This window comes from Oncorhynchus mykiss, chromosome 21, assembly GCF_057628025.1.
Source record: "Oncorhynchus mykiss isolate SJ-2025 chromosome 21, ASM5762802v1, whole genome shotgun sequence".
In the NCBI taxonomy this organism is placed as follows: Eukaryota; Metazoa; Chordata; class Actinopteri; order Salmoniformes; family Salmonidae; genus Oncorhynchus; species Oncorhynchus mykiss.
The window spans coordinates 58,242,541-58,254,886 of NC_143042.1; the positions used below are offsets into that span (position 1 = coordinate 58,242,541).

The following is a 12,346-nucleotide window of genomic DNA, read 5'->3' on the forward strand; positions in this document are numbered from 1 at the left end:
CAGCTCCAGTCCTCCATTACCCCCAACAGCCCAACTCCAGTCCTCCAGTCCCCCCAACAGCCCAGCTCCAGTCCTCCAGTACCCCCAACAGCCCAGCTCCAGTCCTCCAGTACCCCCAACAGCCCAACTCCAGTCCTCCAGTACCCCCAACAGCCCAGCTCCAGTCCTCCAGTACCCCCAACAGCCCAGCTCCAGTCCCCCAACAGCCCAACTCCGGTCCTCCAGTACCCCCAACAGCCAAACTACAGTCCTCCAGTACCCCAAAAAGCCCAACTCCGGTCCTCCAGTACCCCCAACAGCCCAACTCCGGTCCTCCAGTACCCCCAACAGCCCAACTCCGGTCCTCCAGTACCCCCAACAGCCCAGCTCCAGTCTTCCAGTACCCCCAACAGCCCAGCTCCAGTCCTCCAGTACCCCCAACAGCCCAGCTCCAGTCCTCCAACAGCCCAACTCCAGTCCTCCAGTACCCCCAACAGCCCAGCCCAGCTCCAGTCCTCCAGTACCCCCAACAGCCCAGCTCCAGTCCTCCATTACCCCCAACAGCCCAGCTCCAGTCCTCCATTACCCCCAACAGCCCAACTCCAGTCCTCCAGTCCCCCCAACAGCCCAGCTCCAGTCCTCCAGTACCCCCAACAGCCAAACTCCAGTCCTCCAGTACCCCCAACAGCCAAACTCCAGTCCTCCAGTACCCCCAACAGCCAAACTCCAGGCCTCCAGTACCCCCAACAGCCCAGCTCCAGTCCTCCAGTACCCCCAACAGCCCAGCTCCAGTCCTCCAGTACGCCCAACAGCCCAGCTCCAGTCTTCCAGTACCCCCAACAGCCCAGCTCCAGTCCTCCAGTACCCCCAACAGCCCAGCTCCAGTCCTCCAACAGCCCAACTCCAGTCCTCCAGTACCCCCAACAGCCCAGCTCCAGTCCTCCAGTCCCCCCAACAGCCCAACTCCAGTCCTCCAGTACCCCCAACAGCCCAACTCCAGTCCTCCAGTACCCCCAACAGCCCAACTCCAGTCCTCCAGTCCCCCCAACAGCCCAGCTCCAGTCCCCCAACAGCCCAACTCCGGTCCTCCAGTACCCCCAACAGCCCAGCTCCAGTCCTCCAGTACCCCCAAAAGCCCAACTCCGGTCCTCCAGTACCCCCAACAGCCCAACTCCGGTCCTCCAGTACCCCCAACAGCCCAACTCCGGTCCTCCAGTACCCCCAACAGCCCAGCTCCAGTCTTCCAGTACCCCCAACAGCCCAGCTCCAGTCCTCCAGTACCCCCAACAGCCCAGCTCCAATCCCCCCAACAGCCCAGCTCCAGGCCTCCAGACCCCCAACAGCCCAACTCCAGTCCTCCAGTACCCCCAACAGCCCAACTCCAGTCCTCCAGTACCCCCAACAGCCCAACTCCGGTCCTCCAGTACCCCCAACAGTCCAACTCCGGTCCTCCAGTACCCCCAACAGCCCAGCTCCAGTCCTCCAGTACCCCCAACAGCCCAGCTCCAGTCCTCCAGTACCCCCAACAGCCCAGCTCCAGTCCTCCAGTACCCCCAACAGCCCAACTCCGGTCCTCCAGTACCCCCAACAGCCCAGCTCCAGTCCTCCAGTACCCCCAACAGCCCAGCTCCAGTCCTCCAACAGCCCAACTCCAGTCCTCCAGTACCCCCAACAGCCCAGCTCCAGTCCTCCAGTACCCCCAACAGCCGAACTCCAGTCCTCCAGTCCTCCCAACAGCCCAGCTCCAGTCCTCCAGTACCCCCAACAGCCCAGCTCCAGTCCTCCAGTACCCCCAACAGCCCAACTCCGGTCCTCCAGTACCCCCAACAGCCCAGCTCCAGTCCTCCAGTACCCCCAACAGCCCAGCTCCAGTCCTCCAACAGCCCAACTCCAGTCCTCCAGTACCCCCAACAGCCCAGCTCCAGTCCTCCAGTACCCCCAACAGCCCTGCTCCAGTCCTCCAACAGCCCAACTCCAGTCCTCCAGTACCCCCAACAGCCCAACTCCAGTCCTCCAGTACCCCCAACAGCCCAACTCCAGTCCTCCAGCACCCCCAACAGCCCAGCTCCAGTCCTCCAGTACCCCCAACAGCCCAGCTCCAGTCCTCCAACAGCCCAACTCCAGTCCTTCAGTACCCCCAACAGCCCAGCTCCAGTCCTCCAACAGCCCAACTCCAGTCCTCCAGTACCCCCAACAGCCCAACTCCAGTCCTCCAGTCCCCCCAACAGCCCAGCTCCAGTCCTCCAGTACCCCCAACAGCCCAGCTCCAGTCCTCCAGTACCCCCCAACAGCCCAACTCCAGTCCTCCAGTCCCCCCAACAGCCCAACTCCGGTCCTCTAGTACCCCCAACAGCCCAAATCCGGTCCTCCAGTACCCCCAACAGCCCAACTCCAGTCCTCCAGTACCCCCAACAGCCCAACTCCAGTCCTCCAGTACCCCCAACAGCCCAGCTCCAGTCCTCCAACAGCCCAACTCCAGTCCTCCAGTACCCCCAACAGCCCAGCTCAAGTCCTCCAGTACCCCCAACAGCCCAACTCCAGTCCTCCAGTACCCCCAACAGCCCAGCTCCAGTCCTCCAGTACCCCCAACAGCCCAGCTCCAGCCCCCCAACAGCCCAACTCCGGTCCTCCAGTACCCCCAACAGCCCAGCTCCAGTCCTCCAGTACCCCCAACATCCCAGCTCCAGTCCTCCAGTACCCCCAACAGCCCAACTCCAGTCCTCCAGTACCCCCAACAGCCCAGCTCCAGTCCTCCAGTACCCCCAACAGCCCAGCTCCAGCCCCCCAACAGCCCAACTCCGGTCCTCCAGTACCCCCAACAGCCCAGCTCCAGTCCTCCAGTACCCCCAACATCCCAGCTCCAGTCCTCCAGTACCCCCAACAGCCCAACTCCGGTCCTCCAGTACCCCCAACAGCCCAGCTCCAGGCCTCCAGTACCCCCAACATCCCAGCTCCAGTCCTCCAGTACCCCCAACAGCCCAGCTCCAGTCCTCCAGTACCCCCAACAGCCCAGCTCCAGTCCTCCAGTACCCCCAACAGCCCAGCTCCAGTCCCCCAACAGCCCAACTCCGGTCCTCCAGTACCCCCAACAGCCCAGCTCCAGTCCTCCAGTACCCCCAACAGCCCAGCTCCAGTCCCCCAACAGCCCAACTCCGGTCCTCCAGTACCCCCAACATCCCAGCTCCAGTCCTCCAGTACCCCCAACAGCCCAACTCCAGTCCTCCAGTACCCCCAACAGCCCAGCTCCAGTCCTCCAGTACCCCCAACAGCCCAGCTCCAGTCCCCCAACAGCCCAACTCCGGTCCTCCAGTACCCCCAACAGCCCAGCTCCAGTCCTCCAGTACCCCCAACAGCCCAACTCCAGTCCTCCAGTACCCCCAACAGCCCAGCTCCAGTCCTCCAGTACCCCCAACAGCCCAGCTCCAGTCCCCCAACAGCCCAACTCCGGTCCTCCAGTACCCCCAACAGCCCAGCTCCAGTCCTCCAGTACCCCTCAACAGCCCAGCTCCAGTCCTCCAACAGCCCAACTCCAGTCCTCCAGTACCCCCAACAGCCCAGCTCCAGTCCTCCAGTACCACCAACAGCCCAGCTCCAGTCCCCCAACAGCCCAACTCCGGTCCTGAGGTACCCCCAACAGCCCAGCTCCAGTCCTCCAGTACCCCCAACAGCCCAACTCCAGTCCTCCAGTACCCCCAACAGCCCAGCTCCAGTCCTCCAGTACCCCCAACAGCCCAGCTCCAGTCCCCCAACAGCCCAACTCCGGTCCTCCAGTACCCCCAACAGCCCAGCTCCAGTCCTCCAGTACCCCCAACAGCCCAGCTCCAGTCCTCCAGTACCCCCAACAGCCCAGCTCCAGTCCTCCAACAGCCCAACTCCAGTCCTCCAGTACCCCCAACAGCCCAGCTCCAGTCCTCCAGTACCCCCAACAGCCCAGCTCCAGTCCTCCAACAGCCCAACTCCAGTCCTCCAGTACCCCCAACAGCCCAGCTCCAGTCCTCCATTACCCCCAACAGCCCAGCTCCAGGCCTCCAATCCCCCCAACAGCCCAGCTCCAGGCCTCCAGACCCCCAACAGCCCAGCTCCAGTCCTTCAGTACCCCCAACAGCCCAGCTCCAGTCCTCCAGTACCCCCAACAGCCCAGCTCCAGTCCTCCATTACCCCCAACAGCCCAACTTCAGTCCTCCAGTCCCCCCAACAGCCCAACTCCAGTCCTCCAGTACCCCCAAAAGCCCAACTCCAGTCCTCCAGTACCCCCAACAGCCCAACTCCAGTCCTCCAGTCCCCCCAACAGCCCAGCTCCAGTCCCCCAACAGCCCAACTCCGGTCCTCCAGTACCCCCAACAGCCCAGCTCCAGTCCTCCAGTACCCCCAAAAGCCCAACTCCGGTCCTCCAGTACCCCCAACAGCCCAACTCCGGTCCTCCAGTACCCCCAACAGCCCAACTCCGGTCCTCCAGTACCCCCAACAGCCCAGCTCCAGTCTTCCAGTACCCCCAACAGCCCAGCTCCAGTCCTCCAGTACCCCCAACAGCCCAGCTCCAATCCCCCCAACAGCCCAGCTCCAGGCCTCCAGACCCCCAACAGCCCAACTCCAGTCCTCCAGTACCCCCAACAGCCCAACTCCAGTCCTCCAGTACCCCCAACAGCCCAACTCCGGTCCTCCAGTACCCCCAACAGTCCAACTCCGGTCCTCCAGTACCCCCAACAGCCCAGCTCCAGTCCTCCAGTACCCCCAACAGCCCAGCTCCAGTCCTCCAGTACCCCCAACAGCCCAGCTCCAGTCCTCCAGTACCCCCAACAGCCCAACTCCGGTCCTCCAGCACCCCCAACAGCCCAGCTCCAGTCCTCCAGTACCCCCAACAGCCCAGCTCCAGTCCTCCAACAGCCCAACTCCAGTCCTCCAGTACCCCCAACAGCCCAGCTCCAGTCCTCCAGTACCCCCAACAGCCGAACTCCAGTCCTCCAGTCCTCCCAACAGCCCAGCTCCAGTCCTCCAGTACCCCCAACAGCCCAGCTCCAGTCCTCCAGTACCCCCAACAGCCCAACTCCGGTCCTCCAGTACCCCCAACAGCCCAGCTCCAGTCCTCCAGTACCCCCAACAGCCCAGCTCCAGTCCTCCAACAGCCCAACTCCAGTCCTCCAGTACCCCCAACAGCCCAGCTCCAGTCCTCCAGTACCCCCAACAGCCCTGCTCCAGTCCTCCAACAGCCCAACTCCAGTCCTCCAGTACCCCCAACAGCCCAACTCCAGTCCTCCAGTACCCCCAACAGCCCAACTCCAGTCCTCCAGCACCCCCAACAGCCCAGCTCCAGTCCTCCAGTACCCCCAACAGCCCAGCTCCAGTCCTCCAACAGCCCAACTCCAGTCCTTCAGTACCCCCAACAGCCCAGCTCCAGTCCTCCAACAGCCCAACTCCAGTCCTCCAGTACCCCCAACAGCCCAGCTCCAGTCCTCCAGTACCCCCAACAGCCCTGCTCCAGTCCTCCAACAGCCCAACTCCAGTCCTCCAGTACCCCCAACAGCCCAACTCCAGTCCTCCAGTACCCCCAACAGCCCAACTCCAGTCCTCCAGCACCCCCAACAGCCCAGCTCCAGTCCTCCAGTACCCCCAACAGCCCAGCTCCAGTCCTCCAACAGCCCAACTCCAGTCCTTCAGTACCCCCAACAGCCCAGCTCCAGTCCTCCAACAGCCCAACTCCAGTCCTCCAGTACCCCCAACAGCCCAACTCCAGTCCTCCAGTCCCCCCAACAGCCCAGCTCCAGTCCTCCAGTACCCCCAACAGCCCAGCTCCAGTCCTCCAGTACCCCCCAACAGCCCAACTCCAGTCCTCCAGTCCCCCCAACAGCCCAACTCCGGTCCTCTAGTACCCCCAACAGCCCAAATCCGGTCCTCCAGTACCCCCAACAGCCCAACTCCAGTCCTCCAGTACCCCCAACAGCCCAACTCCAGTCCTCCAGTACCCCCAACAGCCCAGCTCCAGTCCTCCAACAGCCCAACTCCAGTCCTCCAGTACCCCCAACAGCCCAGCTCAAGTCCTCCAGTACCCCCAACAGCCCAACTCCAGTCCTCCAGTACCCCCAACAGCCCAGCTCCAGTCCTCCAGTACCCCCAACAGCCCAGCTCCAGCCCCCCAACAGCCCAACTCCGGTCCTCCAGTACCCCCAACAGCCCAGCTCCAGTCCTCCAGTACCCCCAACATCCCAGCTCCAGTCCTCCAGTACCCCCAACAGCCCAACTCCAGTCCTCCAGTACCCCCAACAGCCCAGCTCCAGTCCTCCAGTACCCCCAACAGCCCAGCTCCAGCCCCCCAACAGCCCAACTCCGGTCCTCCAGTACCCCCAACAGCCCAGCTCCAGTCCTCCAGTACCCCCAACATCCCAGCTCCAGTCCTCCAGTACCCCCAACAGCCCAACTCCGGTCCTCCAGTACCCCCAACAGCCCAGCTCCAGGCCTCCAGTACCCCCAACATCCCAGCTCCAGTCCTCCAGTACCCCCAACAGCCCAGCTCCAGTCCTCCAGTACCCCCAACAGCCCAACCACAGTCCTCCAGTACCCCCAACAGCCCAGCTCCAGTCCTCCAGTACCCCCAACAGCCCAGCTCCAGTCCCCCAACAGCCCAACTCCGGTCCTCCAGTACCCCCAACAGCCCAGCTCCAGTCCTCCAGTACCCCTCAACAGCCCAGCTCCAGTCCTCCAACAGCCCAACTCCAGTCCTCCAGTACCCCCAACAGCCCAGCTCCAGTCCTCCAGTACCACCAACAGCCCAGCTCCAGTCCCCCAACAGCCCAACTCCGGTCCTGAGGTACCCCCAACAGCCCAGCTCCAGTCCTCCAGTACCCCCAACAGCCCAACTCCAGTCCTCCAGTACCCCCAACAGCCCAGCTCCAGTCCTCCAGTACCCCCAACAGCCCAGCTCCAGTCCCCCAACAGCCCAACTCCGGTCCTCCAGTACCCCCAACCGCCCAGCTCCAGTCCTCCAGTACCCCCAACAGCCCAGCTCCAGTCCTCCAGTACCCCCAACAGCCCAGCTCCAGTCCTCCAACAGCCCAACTCCAGTCCTCCAGTACCCCCAACAGCCCAGCTCCAGTCCTCCAGTACCCCCAACAGCCCAACTCCAGTCCTCCAGTACCCCCAACAGCCCAGCTCCAGTCCTCCAGTACCCCCAACAGCCCAGCTCCAGTCCCCCAACAGCCCAACTCCGGTCCTCCAGTACCCCCAACAGCCAAACTACAGTCCTCCAGTACCCCAAAAAGCCCAACTCCGGTCCTCCAGTACCCCCAACAGCCCAACTCCGGTCCTCCAGTACCCCCAACAGCCCAACTCCGGTCCTCCAGTACCCCCAACAGCCCAGCTCCAGTCTTCCAGTACCCCCAACAGCCCAGCTCCAGTCCTCCAGTACCCCCAACAGCCCAGCTCCAGTCCTCCAACAGCCCAACTCCAGTCCTCCAGTACCCCCAACAGCCCAGCCCAGCTCCAGTCCTCCAGTACCCCCAACAGCCCAGCTCCAGTCCTCCATTACCCCCAACAGCCCAGCTCCAGTCCTCCATTACCCCCAACAGCCCAACTCCAGTCCTCCAGTCCCCCCAACAGCCCAGCTCCAGTCCTCCAGTACCCCCAACAGCCAAACTCCAGTCCTCCAGTACCCCCAACAGCCAAACTCCAGTCCTCCAGTACCCCCAACAGCCAAACTCCAGGCCTCCAGTACCCCCAACAGCCCAGCTCCAGTCCTCCAGTACCCCCAACAGCCCAGCTCCAGTCCTCCAGTACGCCCAACAGCCCAGCTCCAGTCTTCCAGTACCCCCAACAGCCCAGCTCCAGTCCTCCAGTACCCCCAACAGCCCAGCTCCAGTCCTCCAACAGCCCAACTCCAGTCCTCCAGTACCCCCAACAGCCCAGCTCCAGTCCTCCATTACCCCCAACAGCCCAGCTCCAGGCCTCCAATCCCCCCAACAGCCCAGCTCCAGGCCTCCAGACCCCAACAGCCCAGCTCCAGTCCTTCAGTACCCCCAACAGCCCAGCTCCAGTCCTCCAGTACCCCCAACAGCCCAGCTCCAGTCCTCCATTACCCCCAACAGCCCAACTTCAGTCCTCCAGTCCCCCCAACAGCCCAACTCCAGTCCTCCAGTACCCCCAACAGCCCAGCTCCAGTCCTCCAGTACCCCCAACAGCCCAGCTCCAGTCCCCCAACAGCCCAACTCCGGTCCTCCAGTACCCCCAACAGCCCAGCTCCAGTCCTCCAGTACCCCCAAAAGCCCAACTCCGGTCCTCCAGTACCCCCAACAGCCCAACTCCGGTCCTCCAGTACCCCCAACAGCCCAACTCCGGTCCTCCAGTACCCCCAACAGCCCAGCTCCAGTCTTCCAGTACCCCCAACAGCCCAGCTCCAGTCCTCCAGTACCCCCAACAGCCCAGCTCCAATCCCCCCAACAGCCCAGCTCCAGTCCTCCAGTACCCCCAACAGCCCAGCTCCAGTCCCCCAACAGCCCAGCTCCAGTCCTCCAGTACCCCCAACAGCCCAGCTCCAGTCCCCCAACAGCCCAACTCCGGTCCTCCAGTACCCCCAACAGCCCAACTCCGGTCCTCCAGTACCCCCAACAGCCCAGCTCCAGTCTTCCAGTACCCCCAACAGCCCAGCTCCAGTCCTCCAGTACCCCCAACAGCCCAACTCCAGTCCTCCAGTACCCCCAACAGCCCAACTCCGGTCCTCCAGTACCCCCAACAGCCCAACTCCGGTCCTCCAGTACCCCCAACAGCCCAGCTCCAGTCTTCCAGTACCCCCAACAGCCCAGCTCCAGTCCTCCAGTACCCCCAACAGCCCAGCTCCAATCCCCCCAACAGCCCAGCTCCAGGCCTCCAGACCCCCAACAGCCCAACTCCAGTCCTCCAGTACCCCCAACAGCCCAACTCCAGTCCTCCAGTCCCCCCAACAGCCCAGCTCCAGTCCTCCAGTACCCCCAACAGCCCAACTCCGGTCCTCCAGTACCCCCAACAGCCCAGCTCCAGTCTTCCAGTACCCCCAACAGCCCAGCTCCAGTCTTCCAGTACCCCCAACAGCCCAGCTCCAATCCCCCCAACAGCCCAGCTCCAGGCCTCCAGACCCCCAACAGCCCAACTCCAGTCCTCCAGTACCCCCAACAGCCCAACTCCAGTCCTCCAGTCCCCCCAACAGCCCAGCTCCAGTCCTCCAGTACCCCAAACAGCCAAACTCCAGTCCTCCAGTACCCCCAACAGCCAAACTCCAGTCCTCCAGTACCCCCAACAGCCAAACTCCAGGCCTCCAGTACCCCCAACAGCCCAGCTCCAGTCCTCCAGTACCCCCAACAGCCCAGCTCCAGTCCTCCAGTACCCCCAACAGCCCAGCTCCAGTCCCCCAACAGCCCAACTCCGGTCCTCCAGTACCCCCAACAGCCAAACTACAGTCCTCCAGTACCCCCAAAAGCCCAACTCCGGTCCTCCAGTACCCCCAACAGCCCAACTCCGGTCCTCCAGTACCCCCAACAGCCCAGCTCCAGTCCTCCAACAGCCCAACTCCAGTCCTCCAGTACCCCCAACAGCCCAGCTCCAGTCCTCCATTACCCCCAACAGCCCAGCTCCAGTCCTCCAACAGCCCAACTCCAGTCCTCCAGTACCCCCAACAGCCCAGCTCCAGTCCTCCAGTACCCCCAACAGCCCAGCTCCAGTCCTCCATTACCCCCAACAGCCCAGCTCCAGGCCTCCAGTACCCCCAACAGCCCAACTCCGGTCCTCCAGTACCCCCAACAGCCCAACTCCGGTCCTCCAGTACCCCCAACAGCCCAGCTCCAGTCTTCCAGTACCCCCAACAGCCCAGCTCCAGTCCTCCAGTACCCCCAACAGCCCAGCTCCAATCCCCCCAACAGCCCAGCTCCAGGCCTCCAGACCCCCAACAGCCCAACTCCAGTCCTCCAGTACCCCCAACAGCCCAACTCCAGTCCTCCAGTCCCCCCAACAGCCCAGCTCCAGTCCTCCAGTACCCCCAACAGCCCAACTCCGGTCCTCCAGTACCCCCAACAGCCCAGCTCCAGTCTTCCAGTACCCCCAACAGCCCAGCTCCAGTCTTCCAGTACCCCCAACAGCCCAGCTCCAATCCCCCCAACAGCCCAGCTCCAGGCCTCCAGACCCCCAACAGCCCAACTCCAGTCCTCCAGTACCCCCAACAGCCCAACTCCAGTCCTCCAGTCCCCCCAACAGCCCAGCTCCAGTCCTCCAGTACCCCAAACAGCCAAACTCCAGTCCTCCAGTACCCCCAACAGCCAAACTCCAGTCCTCCAGTACCCCCAACAGCCAAACTCCAGGCCTCCAGTACCCCCAACAGCCCAGCTCCAGTCCTCCAGTACCCCCAACAGCCCAGCTCCAGTCCTCCAGTACCCCCAACAGCCCAGCTCCAGTCCCCCAACAGCCCAACTCCGGTCCTCCAGTACCCCCAACAGCCAAACTACAGTCCTCCAGTACCCCCAAAAGCCCAACTCCGGTCCTCCAGTACCCCCAACAGCCCAACTCCGGTCCTCCAGTACCCCCAACAGCCCAGCTCCAGTCCTCCAACAGCCCAACTCCAGTCCTCCAGTACCCCCAACAGCCCAGCTCCAGTCCTCCATTACCCCCAACAGCCCAGCTCCAGTCCTCCAACAGCCCAACTCCAGTCCTCCAGTACCCCCAACAGCCCATTTCCAGTCCTCCAGTACCCCCAACAGCCCAGCTCCAGTCCTCCATTACCCCCAACAGCCCAGCTCCAGGCCTCCAATCCCCCCAACAGCCCAGCTCCAGGCCTCCAGTACCCCCAACAGCCCAGCTCCAGTCCTCCATTACCCCCAACAGCCCAACTTCAGTCCTCCAGTCCCCCCAACAGCCCAACTCCAGTCCTCCAGTACCCCCAACAGCCCAACTCCAGTCCTCCAGTCCCCCCAACAGCCCAGCTCCAGTCCTCCAGTACCCCCAACAGCCAAACTCCAGTCCTCCAGTACCCCCAACAGCCAAACTCCAGTCCTCCAGTACCCCCAACAGCCAAACTCCAGGCCTCCAGTACCCCCAACAGCCCAGCTCCAGTCCTCCAGTACCCCCAACAGCCCAGCTCCAGTCCTCCAGTACCCCCAACAGCCCAGCTCCAGTCCTCCAACAGCCCAACTCCAGTCCTCCAGTACCCCCAACAGCCCAGCTCCAGTCCTCCAGTACCCCCAACAGCCCAGCTCCAGTCCCCCAACAGCCCAACTCCGGTCCTCCAGTACCCCCAACAGCCCAACTCCAGTCCTCCAGTACCCCCAACAGCCCAGCTCCAGTCCTCCAGTACCCCCAACAGCCCAGCTCCAGTCCCCCAACAGCCCAACTCCGGTCCTCCAGTTCCCCCAACAGCCCAACTCCAGTCCTCCAGTACCCCCAACAGCCCAACTCCAGTCCTCCAGTCCCCCCAACAGCCCAGCTCCAGTCCTCCAGTACCCCCAACAGCCCAACTCCAGTCCTCCAGTACCCCCAACAGCCCAACTCCGGTCCTCCAGTTCCCCCAACAGCCCAACTCCGGTCCTCCAGTACCCGCAACAGCCCAGCTCCAGTCCTCCAGTACCCCCAACAGCCCAACTCCAGTCCTCCAGTACCCCCTACAGCCCAACTCCAGTCCTCCAGTACCCCCAACAGCCAAACTCCAGTCCTCCAGTACCCCCAACAGCCAAACTCCAGGCCTCCAGTAACCCCAACAGCCCAGCTCCAGTCCTCCAGTACCCCCAACAGCCCAGCTCCAGTCCTCCAGTACCCCCAACAGCCCAGCTCCAGTCCTCCAACAGCCCAACTCCAGTCCTCCAGTACCCCCAACAGCCCAGCTCCAGTCCTCCAGTACCCCCAACAGCCCAGCTCCAGTCCCCCAACAGCCCAACTCCGGTCCTCCAGTACCCCCAACAGCCCAACTCCAGTCCTCCAGTACCCCAAAAAGCCCAACTCCGGTCCTCCAGTACCCGCAACAGCCCAGCTCCAGTCCTCCAGTACCCCCAACAGCCCAGCTCCAGTCCTCCAGTACCCCTAACAGCCCAACTCCAGTCCTCCAGTCCCCCAACAGCCCAACTCCAGTCCTCCAGTACCCCCAACAGCCCAACTCCAGTCCTCCAGTACCCCCTACAGCCCAACTCCAGTCCTCCAGTACCCCCAACAGCCCAACTCCAGTCCTCCAGTACCCCCAACAGCCCAACCACAGTCCTCCAGTACCCCCAACAGCCCAGCTCCAGTCCTCCAGTACCCCCAACAGCCCAGCTCCAGTCCCCCAACAGCCCAACTCCGGTCCTCCAGTACCCCCAACAGCCCAACTCCAGTCCTCCAGTACCCCAAAAAGCCCAACTCCGGTCCTCCAGTACCCGCAACAGCCCAGCTC

General features: G+C 63.3%; 1 protein-coding gene across 2 annotated transcripts in view; it reads right to left on the reverse strand.

Annotated features, from left to right (window-relative positions):
- The window catches only part of LOC118942980 (phosphatidylinositol 4,5-bisphosphate 3-kinase catalytic subunit alpha isoform), a 150,089-nt gene that overhangs the window by 101,041 nt on the left and 36,702 nt on the right, over window positions 1-12,346 (reverse strand). The window lies entirely within an intron of this gene.